Source organism: Bombina bombina, chromosome 8 (genome assembly GCF_027579735.1).
Source record: "Bombina bombina isolate aBomBom1 chromosome 8, aBomBom1.pri, whole genome shotgun sequence".
NCBI lineage: Eukaryota > Metazoa > Chordata > Amphibia > Anura > Bombinatoridae > Bombina > Bombina bombina.
In genome coordinates this window covers 174,654,407-174,668,967 of record NC_069506.1, presented here as the reverse complement: position 1 = coordinate 174,668,967, position 14,561 = coordinate 174,654,407, and the positions used below count along the sequence as shown (strand labels likewise).

The window sequence follows — 14,561 nt, the reverse complement described above, 5'->3', positions numbered from 1 at the left end:
TATTGTTATTGATAATTCTTGTCTAAACAAATAAATTTGTCAAAAATTTTTAACAATTGTAAAACAAAATAAATATAATGTAACTCTCTGGTATCATTCAATATTCAAATTGTGGAATATTTTACAGAATTAGCGGTCTGCATTGCTCAAATTGGATGTCGCTGCAATGCAACCTTTCTCTGGCAGCCAAAGGGTACACTTTTATGTCCTTTAGCAAGGGGGGAGCAAAATGAACTTTTCTTCACCCTACTTTAGACTGGTGAGCACCACCCACTTAATGGGAAGAATGATGCTTGGAATTAATGATCTTCCATACGTGGGAGTCTACCACCACTGACTGTGCATACACTTGTGCAACACGGTTACAGTCAGTGGAAACACACGCCTGCTAAGCACGCCCAACACTGCACGTTTCCTCCTCACTGGAGAGCCCAGGGCAGAGTGGGCAGGGTCTGCGTGTGAGGCTGAAGTTTTAAACTTTGCTTCTCACTCTGTATTTGAGTAAAAGAGGAGAAGCAGCTGGAGCTTTTGTTGCATTCATCTTATTTCTTACTAAAGAACATATCTCCTGGTGAGTATCACGCTTATCTCTGTGCTATGAGTGTACAGTGACATAAGTAGTACAGCAGCCTGGGGTAAATGATCCGAGTGCTGGGTTACCTGATCTGTTACAGGAGCAATACAACAGCTTTATTGATACGACTCTTTTGTATGTCAGAAGGAGTTGGACGCATTGTAAAAGGATGCTGATGATGTTAACCCACTGGTTGCCGAGAATTGCATAAACCTGTCGACCAAAGGGTTAAAACCTTTAACTTTAAGATGATTAAAATTAATTGTAAATCTGGTTCGAAACGGAAAAATGCAATCATTATGTATTGGGTGCACATTATATGAAGGCATTATTAGGGCTGGAACTTTATTTGTTGTCAGGAGGTGTTATTACATGTTCGTTTTCTCCTCAGTGCTGTTGTTTGATCATTGTAATAACCGGATGTGCTAGTTCATTGATTTGGCACCAGGGTGTTGGGATACCCAGGGGGGGGGACTCCGATAATTGTATTTAATAATAGCTGTCATTAATCTCGGTGTTATATTACATTCTGTATACAATTGTCTTATTCTTATAAGGTTAAACTTAGTGATATACACTATGAAACGTATAGGGTACTATGTATTGTCTTACATTATGTTTGTCTCATTGCTTTGAATTATTTTAGTTTTGGGGTGTTGCAGGAATTTGTGTCATTGGCTGCAGGATTGATTTGCAATGAGCTGCACCCCCTGTCTTTAAGCACTTAAAAAGGAAATTAGATGTCACTTGAATTTTAGAAAAATGACAAGTGTGTTGTAAACCATCTTGGCTGCTAAAAAATAAAAATAAATACATTAAAAAACAAACATTTAGTTATGAACATATATGCAGAATTGAAAACGTATTCTAAACGTACAGTTTAATAATAGTAATAAAGATAACAGATATTGAAACCTAGTGGGATCTGTCTATATATGATTTCTGACTTCATATACTGGAATTATGTTAAACTATTTTATGTTTGCTGTCACTGCTGATTTAGCAAAGACATCAAAGTAAAATGATTTTTTGTTGCTTATAATTTGTCCAGCATACATATGTTTGTAGTAATCAGTTATAATATTTCGATCAGCTTTCTTTAGTGTTGAATATTTACATACAAAAACATCAAGCAAGTTAGTGTATCAGCGTATATGCACCTTTGTCCCTAAACTGACCAGTATGAATCACTTCACAAACACAAAAATGCCTCTCACGTGCAAAATGTGTTTGTGTTTTGTAAAAGTTTAATGTGCACAATGTCATTGTTAAGATAAATCCTCTAGAATGCAAACAATATATTTGTTTTCATGGCCAACATTCCAAATTTTATGTGAAAATAATATCAGCAGTTATTCTTTTTGCTTATTTATTAAAAGTGCACAGTAGATTGTTATTTATTTTTGCCAGTGAAGTAGTTTGTTCTCTGAAATGTATCTTTTGTTCACAGATGTTTTCACAGATGTTAAAGTATTTGGTGTCTGGTATGACCCTTTAATAATTTCAGAAATGACAAAAGCAGCGAGAGAAAAGTTTCCAACAGTAAATCTGCTATATACATAGACATCAAAAGCCAGATGTTACAGGGTTTTGTAGCAAAGGAACTTAATGGCTATGGTTTTCCTGTCTGCAGTTTTTGCTTCTATAAGAAAGAAAATTAATGTATGTAACGGATGAAAAAAATGAGATAAGCAGTCCTCAAGTTTAACCTATTTGGCCTAGGCTAACAAGGCAGCACAAAACCTAAATACGCTACTGCCTATTTGTGAAATGACTGGTTTAAAGGGACATAAAAGTACAATTGTAAAATGCTCTTATGTATTAAAGCATGCTACTGTTGCACTTTTTGGTTCCTCTAGTTATGTGTTTAACCTCACCAAAAGGAGTTAAAAACATAGTTACACTTAACTCCAGAGCAGCAATGCACTACTGCTTCTGAACTGGAAATGGCAGGTAAGCCAATCAGGAACTGCTTTTGTGTGTAGCCATCAATACTGACAATTTCCAGCTAAGGAGCAGAAATGCATTGCTGCCTTTAAAGGGCCATTATAGTAAAAAAAATGACATGCTCTAATCTGTTACGACCCTGGACTACTGTGTGTTTAACGCCCACAAAGGGATTAAACACACAGTAGCAGTACCGCTCCGGATTAGCAGAGTACTAGTCCTGAGTGAAAAATGCTCATTACACATCCGAGTCGTGCAGCTATAATTTCCTGGGCCCTAGAGGCAGAACTTTACTTTCTGCGATGAGATTTTTTGTTTGAAAAAATTTCTGCAGCTCATTTTGAAATAAAATTCAATTTTAAATTAGGCAGTTACATTAAAGCATCAGCTCAATTGAATTGTGTTGATTAACTGGAGAGTAAAGCAATTTTTAAAATTTTATAATACAATGCAGCAGTTGAAAATTGCTTTGTCAATTAGCTGCAGACAAGTTTTTAAAATGTCTCAAATAAATTTGTTTCCTTTTCTCCTAATCTAACATCCCAAGGTAGAAATGTAGTAATAAAAAGGTGCATTGCTCACTAAAGACGTCACAGATTTGCAGACTGGGAAAAGCTGGGGGCAGGGTTGAAAAAATCCCTGAGACACAGTCAATGCTGCACTACTGCTTTGCAGCGTTAATCCATATTTGACTGTTCTCTTCAAACAGCACTTTGCTCTGGATGCATTGTGTTAAAGGGATACTGAACCCAATTGTTTTCTTTAATGATTCAGATACAGCATGCAATTTTAAGAAACTTTCTAATTTCTCCTATTATCAAGTTTTCTTTGTACTCTATGTATCTTTATTTGAAAAGCAGGAATGTAAGCTTATGAGCCAGTCCATCTTTGGTTCAGCACCTGGGTAGGGCTTGCTGATTGGTGGCTGCATTAAAATTGCATGCTCTATCTGAATCATGAAAGAAAAAATAGGGTTCAGTATCCCTTTAAGGAAAACTTACACAGTGCAGCCAGAACACAGCTCTGTTTGAAGAGAAGAGGCTAATGTGGCACAGTGCTGCATAGTGAATGTGCTAACCGTTCCAGCAGGTGTCCTATTCTTTCTGCAGACATGCTGCATTTTCTGCGATGACATCTCAGATCACAGCATGTTCTGCCTTGGTAGTCGGGACCAGCAGTGCTCTGTAAGTCACTAGTGTCCTTTCTACTGTGCATTTAATCCCTTTTGTGTCAGTTAAACACACAGTAGTCTATGTTCAATAGTTTTAAAATGATACGCTCTAACGGATTAAAGCATGTATTTTTTTAAGATAATGGCCTTTAATTATAGGGTTGATCACACAAAGTTTATCTAATGATTTTTCTACAAAACCGCTAAAGTCTATATGGATGTTTATAGATAAATAATTGTATAAGAATTTCTAAAGGATTGTGATCAATTCCTATGCGTTTAATCCCTTTTGGGGGGTTAAATATATAGTTAAAGGCACCCAGTAGTAACGTGCTTTATCGCATTACTGTTCGTAAAGTTTTGTTATGTCATACCTCTGCTAAACATATTAATGGAATATGGATTCGTTGTTCACTGGAGCAATTATTTGTTGTTTTGCATAAGTGATCCTATGGAATTACCAGTGTGTTTGTGTAAAAGAGCATTTTAGCAGGTAATTTGAAATCCAGAACCTCTGTTATCTAGTATAGTTCCATCTGTTACTGTGGTTATAGATGGATTATACAAAATGACTGAGTCATTTTGCAGTTTCTTTTAATTATTATTAAATGGATAACACAATTGCTGAAAAAAGGGGATTGCCAATCTAAGGCCCACTCAGTATTAATAATATTTTCCATAAATTTCCCAGGACATACACAATCAATCAACAGGTTAAAGGGCCATAATGCTGTAATTCATTAGAGCTTGTAATTTTAAGATTATCTACCCTGCCCTACTGTATGTATAACCCCCAGCTGAGTTGTGCGACTACAGCTGTTGAATGGAGCATGTTTTTTTTTTTTTTTTTTACTATTATTGCCCTTTAATTCATGAATCATAAATACAGGTACAAAAGCCTTTATACAAACTGCTTTGGGACTGGAAGAGATATGGATTTTGAAATTTTTATATATTTGCGTCTGTAAAATGGACGAGCTTTTAGAGGCGATGGGACCAAGTGTAAGCCACAATATTTTATGTAATTTAGGCACAGCAAATGCAGCACCCTGCATCTGGAAATCTCATTAGGGTTCCAGGCTTTTTTCTTATGCTAGGAGAAGTCTTGATAATAGGAGCCATGGTTTCGTAAAGGGACAGTAAATAACTTGAGAGGTTTTAATGTATTCACCATTCTTTATTTCAAATGCATTAGAACAGAAACTTCACTTTTGATTTATGACTTCACTTATTACTTTAACCCCTTGCGCCAAAATGACATAGATTTACGTCATGCGGAACATAGCCCATCATACAGCATAACGTAGATCTACTGTTCCTGAGCTGCAGGCGTTTGTCTTCATATCGTAACGGAGCAGGCGGTCTGTGTCACTGTCTGTAATAATCTCCGTTGGTGTGGGTGGGAGGGAAGGCGGGAGACGGGTGGTCAGCTTAGTGGCAGAGGGAGGGAGTGGGAAGGGAGGGATGGGGCCCTGTAGTACAGAAATAAATTTGGAATGTGGGAAGGAAGACCCAAAATAACAATCATGGGGAGGGAGGCCACTACACTACAGAAAAATAAATACATTAATTCAAAATAATAAAAAAAAAAACTACAAATTAAGCACTGACAGCTGCCAGTGCCAAAGTTGGCCACCTTTAATGGCAGAGGAGAGGGTTAGAGAGCTGTTTGGGAGGGATCAGGGATGTGGGAGGGTTGAGGAGGGAAACTATACTTCAGAAAAAATCATCATAATAAAAAAAAAAAGAGCCTTAAACTGAGAACTGGCAGACTGTTTGCCTGTACCTAAAATGGTGGGGATGAGTTTGGGTGTGTGGAGGGGGAGAGCTGTTTGGGAGGTATCAGGTGGGAGGGTAATCCCTACATTACAATTCTATTTTCCTTGACAACTATCTAATTAACACCTTCACTACTGTAAATTTTAGAAGTGTAGTGCACAGCTGCAATTAGTAACCTTCTAATTACCAATGGAAAAAAACATGTATGTCTGCATTTCCGAACAAAGGGGATCCCAGAGAAGCTTTTACAATCCTTTTTTCTTTCATGTAATTAGCAAGAGTCCATGAGCTAGTGACGTATGGGATATACATTCCTACCAGGAGGGGCAAAGTTTCCCAAACCTCAAAATGCCTATAAATACACCCCTCACCACACCCACAAATCAGTTTTACAAACTTTGCCTCCTATGGAGGTGGTGAAGTAAGTTTGTGCTAGATTCTACGTTGATATGCGCTCCGCAGCAGGTTGGAGCCCGGTTTTCCTCTCAGCGTGCAGTGAATGTCAGAGGGATGTGAGGAGAGTATTGCCTATTTGAATTCAATGATCTCCTTCTACGGGGTCTATTTCATAGGTTCTCTGTTATCGGTCGTAGAGATTCATCTCTTACCTCCCTTTTCAGATCGACGATATACTCTTATATACCATTACCTCTGCTGATTTTCGTTTCAGTACTGGTTTGGCTTTCTACAAACATGTAGATGAGTGTCCTGGGGTAAGTAAGTCTTATTTTCTGTGACACTCTAAAGCTATGGTTGGGCACTTTGTTTATAAAGTTCTAAATATATGTATTCAAACATTTATTTGCCTTGACTCAGAATGTTCAACTTTCCTTTTTTTCAGACAGTCAGTTTCATATTTGGGATAAATGCATTTGAATCAATCATTTTTTCTTACCTTAAAAAATTTGACTTTTTCCCTGTGGGCTGTTAGGCTTGCGGGGGCTGAAAATGCTTCATTTTATTGCGTCATTCTTGGCGCGGACTTTTTTGGCGCAAAAAATCTTTTCTGTTTCCGGCGTCATACGTGTCGCCGGAAGTTGCGTCATTTTTTGACGTTTTTTTGCGCCAAAGATGTCGGCGTTCCGGATGTGGCGTCATTTTTGGCGCCAAAAGCATTTAGGCACCAAATAATGTGGGCGTCTTATTTGGCGCTAAAAAAAATATGGGCGTCGCTTTTGTCTCCACATTATTTAAGTCTCATTTTTCATTGCTTCTGGTTGCTAGAAGCTTGTTCTTTGGCATTTTTTCCCATTCCTGAAACTGTCATTTAAGGAATTTGATCAATTTTGCTTTATATGTTGTTTTTTCTCTTACATATTGCAAGATGTCTCACGTTGCATCTGAGTCAGAAGATACTTCAGGAAAATCGCTGCCTGGTGCTGGAACTACCAAAGCTAAGTGTATCTGCTGTAAACTTTTGGTAGCTGTTCCTCCAGCTGTTGTTTGTATTAAATGTCATGACAAACTTGTTAATGCAGAAAATATTTCCTTTAGTAAAGTACCATTACCTGTTGCAGTTCCATCAACATCTAATGTTCAGAATGTTCCTGATAACATAAGAGATTTTGTTTCTGAATCCATTAAGAAGGCTATGTCTGTTATTCCTCCTTCTAGTACACATAAAAAGTCTTTTAAAACTTCTCTTTATCCAGATGAATTTTTAAATGAACATCATCATTCTGATTCTAATGATTCTTCTGGTTCAGAGGATTCTGCCTCAGAGGTTGATGCTGATAAATCTTCATATTTATTTAAAATGGAATTTATTCGTTCTTTACTTAAAGAAGTCCTAATTGCTTTAGAAATTGAGGATTCTGGTCGTCTTGATACTAAATCTAAACGTTTAGACAAGGTCTTTAAATCTCCTGTAGTTATTCCAGAAGTTTTTCCTGTTCCTGGTGCTATTTCTGAAGTAATTTCCAAGGAATGGAATAATTTGGGTAATTCATTTACTCCTTCTAAACGTTTTAAGCAATTATATCCTGTGCCGTCCGACAGATTAGAGTTTTGGGACAAAATCCCTAAAGTTGATGGGGCTATCTCTACCCTTGCTAAGCGTACTACTATTCCTACGGCAGATGGTACTTCCTTTAAGGATCCTTTAGATAGGAAAATTGAATCCTTTCTAAGAAAAGCTTATTTGTGTTCAGGTAATCTTCTTAGACCTGCTATATCTTTGGCGGATGTTGCTGCAGCTTCAACTTTTTGGTTGGAAACTTTAGCGCAACAAGTAACAGATCATGATTCTCATAACATTATTATTCTTCTTCTACATGCTAATAATTTTATCTGTGATGCCATTTTTGATATTATCAGAGTTGATGTCAGGTTTATGTCTCTAGCTATTTTAGCTAGAAGAGCTTTATGGCTTAAAACTTGGAATGCTGATATGTCTTCTAAATCGACTCTACTTTCCCTTTCTTTCCAGGGTAATAAATTATTTGGTTGAAATCTTTAATTCATCATGCTTATGTCGAGTCGGATAAAACTCCGCCTCAAGAGATTACAGCTCATTCTACTAGGTCAGTTTCTACTTCCTGGGCGTTTAGGAATGAAGCTTCGGTTGATCAGATTTGCAAAGCAGCAACTTGGTCTTCTTTGCATACTTTTACTAAATTCTACCATTTTGATGTGTTTTCTTCTTCTGAAGCAGTTTTTGGTAGAAAAGTACTTCAGGCAGCTGTTTCAGTTTGAATCTTCTGCTTATATTTTTCATATTAAACTTTATTTTGGGTGTGGATTATTTTTCAGTGGAATTGGCTGTCTTTATTTTATCCCTCCCTCTCTAGTGACTCTTGCGTGGAAAGATCCACATCTTGGGTAGTCATTATCCCATACGTCACTAGCTCATGGACTCTTGCTAATTACATGAAAGAAAACATAATTTATGTAAGAACTTACCTGATAAATTCATTTCTTTCATATTAGCAAGAGTCCATGAGACCCGCCCTTTTTTGTGGTGGTATGATTTTTTTGTATAAAGCACAATTATTCCAATTCCTTATTTTTTATGCTTTCGCACTTTTTTATCACCCCACTTCTTGGCTATTCGTTAAACTGATTTGTGGGTGTGGTGAGGGGTGTATTTATAGGCATTTTGAGGTTTGGGAAACTTTGCCCCTCCTGGTAGGAATGTATATCCCATATGTCACTAGCTCATGGACTCTTGCTAATATGAAAGAAATGAATTTATCACGTAAGTTCTTACATAAATTATGTTTTTAATGATTGCACAAGCAGTATCATTTCAATGAGAAAGCTAAAGGTTGTGGATTTTTTTTTATTTTTTATGATCGCATTTGGTGGCATGAAATATACCAAAATGGGCCTAGATTCTTATACCTTGGGTTGTCTACTTAAAGAAAATATATCGTTTTGATGGGTAAATAAAAAAAAAAATAACAAGGATCTATTTCTTCTTAAATGGAGTGATAGCAAAAATGCTAAAAATTCTCTGGTATTTTGGTCAAATTTTTCTCTGGAATTCCCGGTAGCGAAGGGGTTAAACAGTAAAACAAATGAGAATGGCACGGACACAAATATTTGTACTCTTAACCTAATATTTTGTAGCACAGCCTTTGGAGGCACAGAGATTTCCACGTGATATTTTCTAGTCAGCTTTTTACAGAATGCTGCGTTATTACTTTCCAGTGATTTTGCATATGGTTAACATGTTCCTTTAAACACAGAGTTCCATTTTGAGTAGTGTAGGTTAAAACATAAATCACTGCATAAAACACGTCCCTGGATGTTTAATTTTTTTCTTTTATATTCTTTGATTGAACTTGACTCAAGACCCCTGCATAGGCATCGAACAGTTGGGGGAAGGAGAGGTGCTCTTTTTTACAGAGCTTATTGTGTTGACTTCATCTGTTGTGACATTTCTCTGGGGTCAAGTTTGCTAGGAAACTGATTCAAACCAGATGCAATGGAAAAGTTTACTTTTAAAAGTAATAGTTAGTGATTCATTGGCGAGTGCCCTAATATGAAGTATTTTATGTCATACATTAGTCATATGCTTTTAATTAATACTGCTCATACACTGACAATGCAATGTAGAACTTTAAAGGGACAGTCAAGTCAAAATTAAACTTTAATGATTCAGATAGGGCATGTAATTTTAAGCAATCTTCCAATATACTTATATCATCAAATTTGCTTTGTTCTTTTGGTATTCTTTGTTGAAAGCTAAACCTAGGTAGGCTCATATGCTAATTTCTAAGGCCTTGAAGGCCGCCTTATCTTAGTGCTATTTGGGCAGTTTTTCACAGCTAGACAGCGCTAGTTCATGTGTGCCATATTGATAACATTGTATTTACCTCTGTAATTTTACCTGAGTCAACACTGATTGGCTAAAATGCAATTGTGTCAAAAGAACTGAAATAAGGGGTCAGTCTGCAGAAGCTTAGATACAAGGTAATCACAGTGGTAAAAAGTATGTTACGTTCTGACAGATCTGTCATAAGTCGAATTGGATCGTAAGTTGAAATTGCATATAAAATAATGAATAACTGCAAATTAGTGTTAATGTACTTACCATGACTGGTCCTGTAGAGTTCTGCGGTGGTTTCAGTAAAGGCAGGCTCTGCGCAATACTACTACTCTACATTATTGCACAGCTACTGTAGAGCAGAATATACTGTATTTGCTAAAAACTAAATACAAAAAACTACCGGTATCACATTATTTTTTTTTAGTTTTTAAAGCTTTATTGGTAAGAAAGCTGAAAATACAAATAAATTCCCAAACGCAGTGGGAATTATAAAGTCAGTCATGAAACATCATGTTACAAATACAAGAAAACCCGATTTACACTAGTAGCTTTTTCACAAAATCAGGTGGTACCGTGAGAAACACGGTTTAGCTGAGAACAAGAATGCGTTGTAAGCAGGAAATAAAGATAAAGTGAGAAAAGAAGAAAGGGAGAGAGGGAAAGAAAAAGAAGAAGAAAGGGAGATAGAAGATAGGAAGAGAGACTCTTGTATAAAAGATGTGCGAGTAGGGTAGGCATGGGTGAACCACCTAAAAATCTGACCTAGGGAGCCAATTGGGTCTAAATAATTTAGTCCATTCTTCCCAAATCATCTAGAAGAGATCAATCTTATCTAGAGTATAAAATACATTTCGTTCCATAGAATTGATATAGGCCATAATTTCTGAGACAGAAGACCAGCTCGGAGGATATTGGCTCTTCCATTCTCTAGTAATTGCCAGTCTGGTGGCTGATAAAAGATACACACATAAGTAGCTCCGGTACTTAGGGAGGGAGTGTAGGCCTACATGTAATAAAGCTGTTTCAGGGGATTTTGGGATATGTATATTTAATTTGGTTAATAGGGTATACACCTTGTGCCATAGAGGTTTAAGCTTGGGACAGGTCCACCATATGTGGAGGGAGTCTCCCGGTTTCCCGCAAAGTCTCCAGCACTGGGGCGTGGAGATCAGGTTAAGTTTAAAGAGTCTCATTGGAGTAAAGTACCAGTGGGAGAGCAATTTATAGTAGGATTTAAAGAGGGTCGTACAATGTATGGCTTTTGTTGTGAGATCAAAGGCCCTAGTCCAAAGGAGCTGAGGAAAATGTGCGTGTAGGATGTCTTCCCATTTGATGATATGTGAAGCCTTAGCATCTGGGGTTGCCCCCTCCACAAGCCAGTAGAAATGGGTTAAGGGTCTACAGATTCTTCCGCCCCTTTTCCACATAGTTTCCCAGGTGGTCAATGGGCGGGACTTGTACTGTATTTTTTTTTTTTACACTGTAATATTTGTTTTTGTGAATACAGTACTGTACACTGTAATATTTGTTTTTGTGAGTACAGTACTGTACACTGTAATATTTGTATTTGTGAGTACAGTACTGTACACTGTAATATTTGTTTTTGTGAATACAGTACACTAATTGTAATAACTTTTATATATTTGTGAAATGTACACTGCAGAGTATCACTCGGTGTCAGAGGAAAGTGGAAGATTCTAATAACTACGCTCTATATGGGCAGTTGCAACACCACTAGTAGAATGACGTGGCTCTTCTGAAGGAGGAGGTGTTTGTTGTTTTAGGAAAATTTCCAAATGTCCAGTTTTGTTTGGACTTTGTGTTTTTTTTCCCCTCAGAAATCTGTTTGTAGGAGGCAAGTGAATGATGAATATTTCTTTCTACAGGGACAAAGCGTTCCAAATTGGGATCCATTTCCTCTAACTCCTTTAGAACACTGTTCATAGTGAAGAAAACCATTGCCATGCCTTTCAGAGTGAACTTTTTCTGTGCACCTTCTTCAGGTTATTTTTGTCTTTCCTCCCCATCTGCAACACATTGCTCTTCTAGTTCAAGTAACTCTTTATTTGTTAGTTGCTCCACATTATCTTGGTCCACATTAAGCTGCAAAATTTGGTGGCAAACGTACCACTTTCACACAATGATGGAGGTCACCAATATAGGCAGGATGTCCAGCAGCATTATCAAGAATTAACAACATTTTAAAAAGGAATAGATTTTTTCAATACAATATGTCTCCAACTGAGGAACAAAGCAGTTGATGGTAATGTCCTTAAAAATCTGCATAGTCGTCCAGATTTGTTTTTTATTGCTTTACTAATGCACTAGCAATGTTCTTTAATGCCCTTGGATTGGATTCTCACTATGGTAGAAGACAAGAGCAACATTGCCTCCTAATAATGTTTTAACATGCTGTTTTAAAGCCTTGTAACCAGGCATTTTTTTCTTCTTTTCCAAAACAAGCATGTTTTATCCATATTAGAAATGTGTTCTGGTATTAAGCCTATCCAATTCCTCCACAAACTCCTCAGCTGCCTTCACATCTGCACTAGCAGCCTCACCACTCACCTTAAAGGGACAGTCTACACCAGAATTTTTTTTGTTTAAAAAGTTAGATAATCCCTTTATTACCCATTCCCTAGTTTTGCATAACCAACACAGTTATATAAATACACTTTTTACCTCTGTGATTACCTTGTATCTAAGCCTCTGCAAACTGCTTCCTTTGTTTCAGTTGTTTTGACAGACATTCATTTTAGCCAATCAGAGCTGGCTCCCTGGAACTTCACGTGCGTGAGCAACGGTGTTATCTATATGACACACATGAACTAACACTCTCTAGTGGTGAAAAACTGTCAAAATGCCCAGAGAGAAGAGGCGGCCTTCAAGGGCTTAGAAATTAGCATATCAACCTCCTAGGTTTAGCTTTCAACTAAGAATACCAAGAGAACAAAGCAAAATTGGTGATAAAAGTAAATTGGAAAATTGTTTAAAATTACATTCTCTATCTGAATTATGAAAGTTTTTTTTTGTACTAGACTTTTAAAGTTATTTTAAATCTCCAAAACCATCCATGGCTTGCATTAAACTGGGTATCTCAAGCAGGGCCTGGGGAATGGGTAATAAAGGGTCTATCTATCTTTTTAAACAATAAAAATTCTGGCGTAGACTTTCCCTTTAATATAAAGACACAATTGTGATTATAGTATTTTTTGCATTCATTTATTTCACCAAATTTGTATGTTTCATTTTGATCATTGTATCTCTAAATATCTGTAAAAGATACTGATTACAGCATCCATGTCATGAGTGTGTGTTTTGTGTACTATAAAAGGTAAATACAGACATAAAACTGCTGAGTACAATAGAATGGTTACTACTCACAGTAGTATTGTTTTTCCCTCCTGTGTCTGCAGCTGTCTTCAAAGTCATTCTCTAATTTTAAGCCTTTACAAGTATTAGTTATTAAAGCTCTGTATGTTCACACTGAGCGCCATCTTGGACCTTATATTTGTTATGTAACTTAAACTGTGCAAAAAACTCTATTGTGTGAGCTAAACTAAAGTGAAGGGTACAGCTGTCAAAAATCAGATCTGTGAAAATGCACTGCTCTTATCACAGGATGCAACAATGCGGCAGATACAAGATGGTGGCGCCCAGTATAAAATGCAGAGCTTTACCAACAGGATTCTGTAATGAGTTCAAATAAGAAAATTACTTTAAAGTGAATTGTCAATTTTGTTACCGCTCCTGCCTATGCTATGTTTTTTTGTTTTTTTAAATTTAGCAGTAATTGTATATTTTAATAACAAACTTGTTGGTGATTTCAATGTTCCTCCTCCCACCCGGCACTTCCGTCTTATTCGCATTGTGAAGTATAGAGCGGTCCCACCCGTAGGTGTGATGCGAGCACCCGTGTCGCTATTTTTTTCTGCACATGCGTTAAAATCAGCCACACAGTGTATCAGAATCGCTCCTAAGAGCATAAGCTGCAAAACACCTGGCAGCAGAAAAAACGCCATTACTGTTAAGAATTGCGTGGTATAGAGCACGCGCATTGCTTCAGAATGCGGAAAAAAAATTCTAGCGCATGAGCAGAAGAAGCCGCATGACATATCGAAAAAGGGGTTGAACGCCCCAGGGGCGAAAAGCGGATTGGCAAGACTAGCTGTCAATCATTGTCATATTGAGGGACATTATGGCGAGCGGAGGAAGCGTGGCACAAAATAAAAGATAAAAAGGTATAATTTAGGCTTCATTTATAACATTGGCAAAAACCATGAATTAAAGTCCCCCTAATGTTAATTTCCATTGTTTTGATGGCACATATTAATTCCTTGTGTGTATATTAGTAAAACCGCAACTTTTTTTTTAATAAAAAAATCAAATAATTGTTATATTTATATCACCAATTTACGGCTGTTTTCAAGCCCAGCTCCTGGCATCCGCTACTTACTTATTTTATTCCCTGTTACTTATAGAGCGGTCCCACCCACTGTTTACGTATTCGCAAAGCGCGCTCCCGTCTATTACAACAGCGCATGCGTTCCACGGTGATTCCGTTGAATAGGTACATAGTATTCAATGAATGAATACATTCATTGAATACTATTGTGGCAACAATTACAGCAGCTTACATCATACCTTGTAAGTATTATAAGAAATTTTGGCAATATTTATTATGTTACTCAAACTTTAATTACTATATATATTCATCTTCTCACAAAAAAAAAGATTAAAACGAAGTGCACAATGTATAACATCCTTATAATTTCACCAATGAAATGTACTTCTAAGTAATAGACCATATCTATGCA

At 36.9% G+C, this 14,561-nt stretch overlaps 1 protein-coding gene across 4 annotated transcripts in view; it reads left to right on the top strand.

Annotated features, from left to right (window-relative positions):
* The first annotated feature begins 429 nt into the window (after nt 1–429).
* LOC128638636 (CD82 antigen) overlaps nt 430–14,561 on the top strand; it is a 256,779-nt gene continuing 242,647 nt past the window's right edge. For 2 of the 4 annotated variants that reach the window (XM_053690712.1, XM_053690714.1), the window contains exon 1: nt 430–571. The gene's annotated coding sequence lies outside the window, so the exon portion shown is untranslated. The remainder of the gene's footprint in view (nt 572–14,561) is intronic. The other 2 variants (XM_053690715.1, XM_053690713.1) reach the window with 2 other exon arrangements.